Genomic DNA, 7,907 nt, shown 5'->3' with positions numbered 1-7,907 from the left:
TGGATAGATACAAGAACTGAGGTTTACCTGGGACAGGGGACATCAGGATAGGAGTACGAGATAAATACTCCTTTACTTTTTCGAATGCAGTTTGAAAGTTCTCATCCCATGCTCCAGGGTTGCTCTTTCGGAGAAGACAGAAAATTGGGTCATATTTGTTGGTTAACTGAGATATGAACCATGCTTTGTAGTTCAATCTGCCCAGAAAACCTCAGACTTCTTTTTGCATTCGTGGGGGAGGCAGAGTCTGGATAACCTTAACTTTATCGGGATCAACATCGATGCATTTCCTACTGACCACGAAGCCCAACAGCTTCCCAGACGTTACCCCGAATGTGCACTTGTTAGGGTTCAGTCGTAGCTGGAACTTTCTTAATCTCTGGAAGAGCTTTCTCAAATTCTCGACATATTCATTCTTAGTTTGTGACTTGACAATCTTGTCGTCGACATAAACCTCGATTTCTTTGTGCATCATGTCGTAGAACAAGGTCACCATAGCTCTTTGATATGTTGCCCCATCATTCTTCAATCCGAATGGCATCACTTTATAGCAGAAAGTTACCCACATCGTGATAAATGTTGTCTTTTCCATATCTTTAGGATGCATCTTGATCTGATTATATCCCGAGAATCTGTTCACGAATAAGAAGAAAGCGTTCCCGATTGTATTGTCCACCAATGTGTCAATGTGTGGTAGGGGAAAGTTTTCATTGGGACTTGCCTTATTAAGGTCTCGGTAATCAACAAACATGCACACTTTCCCGTCTTTCTTCAGAACTGGCACTATGTTGGCCACCCACTTCGGATACATAGCCACTTGAAGAAAATCGGCATCGAATTGCTTCTTGACCTCTTATATGATCTTAAGGAGCATTTAAGGTCATATTCTCCTTAGCTTTTCCTGTACGGGCTTGCATTCTGGTTTGATAGACAGTTTATGGACTACCATATCTGTGTCTAGTCTCGGCATGTCTTGATACGACCAAGTGAACACATCTCTGTATTCATGAAGTAAGACTATCAAGTTTTGTCTCACTTTAGCTGAAAGGGTTGTACCGATTTTAACCTCCTTTCTATCTTCTTCAGTGCCCAGATTCAAGATTTCGATCTTCTCCACATATGGCAGTATTTGTTTTTCTTCTCTTTCTACCATTCTCAATAACTCGGTAGGTAAGTTACACTCATCTTCATTGTTGCATTCATCAAATTCCCTAAGACAAATGGCCGATTCAAAATCCACCTCTGGATTAGGATCATCAGTGCCTGCATTATCATTATCTGGGAACCTGAAAAAAAAAGAAAATGTGTATGCGTGAGAGGAAATATCCCACAGGGAACAGTCAAAAAATTAAATTCGAAAGAGAATGAGATTAAGTACTGAAATGAAGGAAATAGAAAAAAATGAATTCAAAAGAAACGAAATAAGAAAACTTGTTTGCCATGGAAAGGGAAAAAATACATCCTTTATTGAATTTAAACAACATGTTTATTCACCATTACAAAATATCAACTATTGCCCAGGGTATAGGCAAATAGGGATAGTTCGAATATTACTCTGAAAGACACTTGTAAACCACAGGTAGTTCTTCCACCGACCAATTGCTAGGCACAAACCCAGGTGGCAGTGGGCGGATTCCTGATCTATCCACATCTTTAACATTTCCCGCGGTTACAACATTGATACTCGTATCTTCCAGAGCCACTTCTAAATCTGATGAGGTGGTATCAAACACATAACCACCTGACTTGAATGTATTGTAAAGAGGCAGGAATGTCATGGGTTCCCATTGAAACTCGCTTCCAATTAACCTGGCTAGTCTTTTTTCCTGGTTCTTCTGGATTTCCCTCATCTTTTTCAATTACTGGGCTGAAAACCTAGTCCAAAATGATCGAATTTTGAAATAGGAAGGAATAGATTAATCTTTCCTTGCAGATACTTCCCAAACTCTCTTCCGGTCTTGGCACATCTTCCCAAAGTCTGCCTGATCTCCTTTTTGGTACACTTGGAAAGCCGAGGTTTAGGACTTCTTCTTCCTTCTACCATAAATGTGGCATTCACAAACTCTAAAGAGCGAAATGAACATTCTATCGCATCTTTTTCTACTTCGATGTATGGGGTATCCGTGGTCACACTTGCCACAATATCTTCCTCAGCATTGATAATTACTAAGACCCCGTCGATAACAAACTTAACTTTTTGATGCAGCGTGGATGGTGTTGTACATGCTTGATGAATCCAATACCTTCCCAAAAGATAGTTATAGAAAGGCATGATATACATCACTAGGAACTCAACATTATAGGTGGCAGGTCCGATGGTTAACGGCACCTCGATTTTTCCTATTACCTCTCTCTTGGTCCTATCAAATGCTCAGATCATATTTTGGCAGGTTCTTATATGAGAGGTATTCATTGGCATCCTCTTCAGTGTGACTAAAGGTATCACGTTCAGGGCAGAGCCGTTGCCAATTAAAATAATCGGTAAAGCGTGCCCCTTATAGTAAGTAGTGACGTGTAATACCTTTGTTCGACCTCTTCCTCCGGATAGAAACTCATCACCTGAAAATGAGATGAGATAATCAGCTTGAATATTGTTTACTAGTCGATCCATCTTGTTGACTAGTATGTTTTGTGGCATGAATGTCTAATTCAGGACTTTCAACAGTGTCTCTCGATATGCCTCCGAGTTCAAAAGTGATGTCAATATTGAAGTACGCGTTTGTAAGCTGTGGAGTTGTTCTACAATACTGTACTCATTGTGTTTCAAGAATTTGAGGAACTCTTTAGCTTCCTCCTCTTTTATAGGCTCGTTGATGGCCAACACATCTTCCTTGAAGGGCTCAAGTAGTCTTTGCCCCACTTTGTTGTCATCTTCCCTTGAAGTGCTCACTTGACATTCATACTTCCATGGCACTTGTCGATCGTCCTTGTATTGAAAAGGTCATGGTGCTGTGATCACCACCTTGGCTTGTGTCGCTGTTGTTGTCATCGTTTTAGGGGTAATTATTAAAGTCTCCCTTATCGTATCTTCTTTCGGATGACTCTCCGGTAGCGCAAACATCTGCTTCCAGAGAATCTTGAATTTCTTCATAAAATTCCAGATCATTTCTATCCATCATGAGCTGGACTAACGTCTTTAACTCTGGGCAATCTTACACCTCATGCCCTTCTTCGTTGTGGTAACAACAATGGTTACCATCTCCATTCTTTTTTACCTCTGACTAGGGTAAGAAAAGTCTTGCTTTCACAATTTGACTCCATATCCAAGCCAAAGGAGATTTTACTTCTGAAATACTCGATTTGACTCTCTTACACTTCTCGATATTGACTGTGTTAATCCCAGTCTCCAAATGATTATGTAAGAGATTCTGTGAGACATTTAGTGTTCCGGAGTTAAAATGAATTCAATTCTTGTTTCGCATTCGATGTACAAGCCTCTTGAATGCGAGATAATTTTTAATCAAATGCCCCTACACACCACCATGGTACTCGCAGTAAGCGTTCTCATCATACAATCTGGGATAAGGGGGCTTAATTGGCTCCATAGGGTAAGGTGACACCATGTGAGTGTCAAAAAGTTGTTGGTATAACTCCTTGTATATCATGGGAATGGAATCGAACTGCTCCCTTTTCCTTTCCTTCCTCGGTTCTCTCTGATTTTGTTTAGAAGTAACTGACAGTACATCTGTAGTGGTTTTTGTGCTAGAGGTCGTAACACCTTTGTTGGCACTGTAGGTGTTAACATTGTTGATCTCTCTATCCTTTTTCTTTATGGGAGGCTTCTTGTTGGATTCACATATCTCTATTTTGCCTTGTTTTATGGTCAACTCGATCATCTCACCGGCCATAACTAGATCTGAGAAACTTCCTCATGTGATTGCCACCAGGTGCTCGAAGTAAGGCGCCTTCAGAGTCTGTCCAAAAAGCTTCCTAATTTTATTTTCATCGAAAGGTGGATGAACCTTCACAGCCAAATCCCTCCATCTCTGTGCTTATTGTCGGAAACTCTCGCTATACTTCTTCTCTAGGCTTTGTAGCATAACTAGGTCCGGTCTCATATCATTGATGTGCTTATACTGCTCCAAGAAAGACTTAGCCAAATCTTTCCATATCTTGATATGAGATCGGTTCAGTTGATTAAACCACCGGATAACTGAACCAAACAGGCTCTCCTGGAAACAGTGAATCAGGAGTTGATCGTTTACCACATAGCCTTTCATTTTTTGACAGAACATAGTTATGTGGGCTGAGGGGCAACTATTCCTATCGAATGTATCGAACTCAGGGGTTTTGAACTTCGGTAGAAGCACCAGATCCGGGACCAGGCTAAGCTCCATTACATCCACTCCATAGTAGTCGTGGTCCCCTTTGACCATCTTCATCTGGTCTTCCAGCATCTTAATATTCTCTTCTATCTTTTTTTCTTTATTCTCCTCATTAAAATTCGGGATATGGTAATCATCTGGATAGTTGTCAGGATTGGTTGTGGAAGTTTGCATCTTTGCAGCAGATGAGGTTTTCTTTTGTCGTAGATAAGTCCCCTTGCTGTCCGGGTAAGATCCCGGGCGAGATAACCACTTGTGGGGTTGGTGGTATAGTTACCCCCTCAGATGCACCTGCCCCTGGTGCACTTGCTTGTTGTAAACCAGACAACTTGGCCACGATTTGATCGACCAAGGACTCCTGGCTTTTCGTGATGGAATCAAGGGTACTCTAACTGTTCTGGGCTTTCTTATCTTCCAACTCTTTCTGTAATTTCTCCATGTTCTCCTCGATTTTTTCGATTCTACCCTCCATTTGTCTATTCTTTGTTTGATTGTTGTGCGGATAATGTGTGTCTTGAGCTCGTGGAGGTAAACTTGGTGTTTTCTCTTTCTAAGACATGTTCTGTTAGTTAATATGAAAGTAAAAACATAGAAATATAAAAAATAAACATGAAATATAAAATGCAAAGTATGCAATGCACGATGTATGTAATTTAGAGGCATTGATCCATAAAAGTGTATGTTATTATAAATAATCCTTATTTAAACAAAATTATTTTATCTTTTAAGAGATATATAAACAATCTAAAGGTACATTCGAATTAAATCCTCTAGACCCCGAACACCTTCTAGTAGGTTGACAAGTCTTCTTCCTTCATCTGTCACTGGTTGGATGCCTTGTCGAACCACTCTATCTTCCCTTGCTAAGCCATGCAAATGACGCGCTGCCTTCTATACTTGCTCCAGGAAATCACGGATGACTGCATCTCTAGCCTTCACCCTTTGCTGAGCTTACTCCCAACGGAAACGCCATTGTAAACCTCTGTCAAAGGGAACTATCTGAAGCTCGCTCGCTTACTTCTTAAATCCATCCACAATAGCTTCTAACTCAGCTATTGTTTTGTCATCCCGCTCCTGTTGTTTCTGAAGAGATATCTCCAGATCAGTTACCTGGATTCTCAAACGCTTGTTCTGATGGTGGTTGTCTATAAAGCGCCTCTGAGCAGTCTTCAGTTGTTCTTTCAGAGTCTCTCTTTCTTTAGGCCCTTCAAACTTTCTTTTCAGGCTGTGAGCTTCGCCTTTCCAGTATTCAGAAGTCTTTATCAAATTGAAGTTACTCTGGACTTTCTCTTGGTACCCTTTTCTCAAGTCCTCGAGCTCAAAACGGATCTTCTTCTGTTCTTTCTCCAGCTTGTCTGCCCGATCTTTCTGAGTGTCGGCATCTAACTTCTACTGGAATCGTTCAGCTTCAAGTTCATTTACCCTCTGCTTTAGCTCATTCTTAACAGCTTCAAACTCTTCATTCGCTATCTCAAGTTCGGAAGGGACATGCCTGAGATGTTCCTCCATGGTCCGAGTATCTTCACAATCTGGCACTGGGATGTTGTTGTTTTTCCTCAATCTTCTTAACTCCACGTAGTCTAGAGTGAGCATGTCCTTGGCAGCCACGACATCCATCTGGAACACTTTATTCCACGACTCAGCCACTTCTTTGATCATCTTCTTGTAGTTGTCACCATGGTATACAAATTCTGATCCAGATAGTTCATATGTGGCTGGGACAAACTGACGTGCCCCATATTATCGAAGTGCCAACAGCGGAGAATACCCAACTCCACCCTATATTCCAAGTAGGGTCATAGTGTCAAAATCCCCACATCCGAATAGAATGTCACTATAGGTCAACCAATGGGATATCAAGGCAATATCCCGTTCCTGAAGATGCGTGAAGACTTTCATCCATTTTTCCTTTGAAGCACCTTCATGCCATTTCAGAGTAATGAAGTCCCCCAAAGGCGAATAAGTTATGCTGAATCGGCAGTAGGTAACCCCGTTAGTCTTCCAGAAATGACTGTGAATCCAAACTTGGCAAACCTGGAGAAGCTGAGCACACCCAATGAACCTTCCTCCGTCAGTCTTTCTGCAGTGGTTGAAAGAACAGAAGATCTCAGCTAAAATGACCGGTGCCGGATTTACTTGCCTTGGGAGTTGCTCAAATAGTTCCACCACATCTGCATCAATGCACCCCAAGTCTTTGGGAAGATGACCAAACCATACAGGCCCAACGCAAAGAGATTTATTGCCTTCCTTCATCGAGGTGGTTCATCATCAGTTGCTTGATATGGATCCACTCAATTCCTTCCCCGTTACCTTTGCATCGGAGTCGGTTAATTTCTTATTTTTCATCAACCCTTGCAACATTGGCTAGTCCGTTCTTGAAAGACTGACTTTTGATGTGTTTGATGTATGTCCTCTCCAGTCTGATGCTTTCACAGTGTAGCAATGTAGTGTATTCTTCAATTATGGGTACCATGTCCTCCTGGTTAAAGGTGAATCAACTATACCCCACGTTCCAGAATTGAACCAATGCTCTGATCAGGGACTCATCGGTATTGACATAAAGCAGGAGTGCAATATCACCATACTGTTGGCTGAACTTCTGTTTTTGGTTACCCTTCCAACTATCCCAAATGCTTCGTAGCTCTTGGACATTATTCTGCTTAAGGCTGACAGAGGCATAGCTAACCAGTTCTGACACATAGCTTCTTTGAAGACTGTCTCCCTTTTCTTTCTGAGTCTTCTCGGACCATAGTCATACCTTGGCATTTTTTATCTCTTGCATTACAACACCTTTGTCTATTAATGTAGATTATTTGGGTTTAACAAACACATTTTAGTGGATCAATAGCCTCTTTTATGATGCAGATGCTAGAAAGACAAACACAAAAGCACAAAGTTAGTAAGATATATAAATGACGAAAGTAAAAAAGAAAAATAAATGAAAAAACAACATGAATGAAAAAACTGCAAGAGTAAAATCCTCCTAGGCTTTAAAATGGGGTTTCGGGATAGACTCTAATTCTCCACAGTCTTCCGGTTTAAGTTCCAAAAAATGATACCCGAATTCTCCTTGTTGGTGCATCCTTGGACTTGCCAGATCCTTAGTCCTAAGCCCATTACAAGCTTGTGTGGACTAAGTTAAACTCGAGAGGAAACATTCCCTTAAGCCCTCACGGTGAATAAATTCACACGAAGACATAAGGTGTATGAATCTCGAAGGCTACTTGCTAGGTCCGCATGGAGAATAAATTCTCACGAAGGCATCACTTTTACCCCCACTTAAATAGGGTTCAGAGCTCGGGTATAGAGCCTTAGATGGAAAAACTTAAAAGGCTGAAATCATTGAAAGGAGATCGTCAGTACAACTATTTATTTGAAATAAAAAAACATAATCAACAGTAAGTAATAAGGATCGAAAAATTACCTTAAACTTTAAACTTACCCTTTTCATTAAAAAAAACTGGAAATTACCTTAGCCTGACTCACTTACTTGTCCCCAGCGGAGTCGCCAAGCTATCGGAACCGTCTTTCGGGTGGGCCCAAAATTGGGCTTCAACTTGGAAAAATGTATTGGAGCCGCCA

This window comes from Hibiscus syriacus, unplaced genomic scaffold (genome assembly GCF_006381635.1).
Source record: "Hibiscus syriacus cultivar Baekdansim isolate YM2019G1 unplaced genomic scaffold, ASM638163v2 tig00110348_pilon, whole genome shotgun sequence".
Taxonomy (NCBI): Eukaryota; Viridiplantae; Streptophyta; class Magnoliopsida; order Malvales; family Malvaceae; genus Hibiscus; species Hibiscus syriacus.
The sequence above is the reverse complement of the archived record's forward strand: the minus strand, read 5'-3'. Positions refer to the sequence as shown.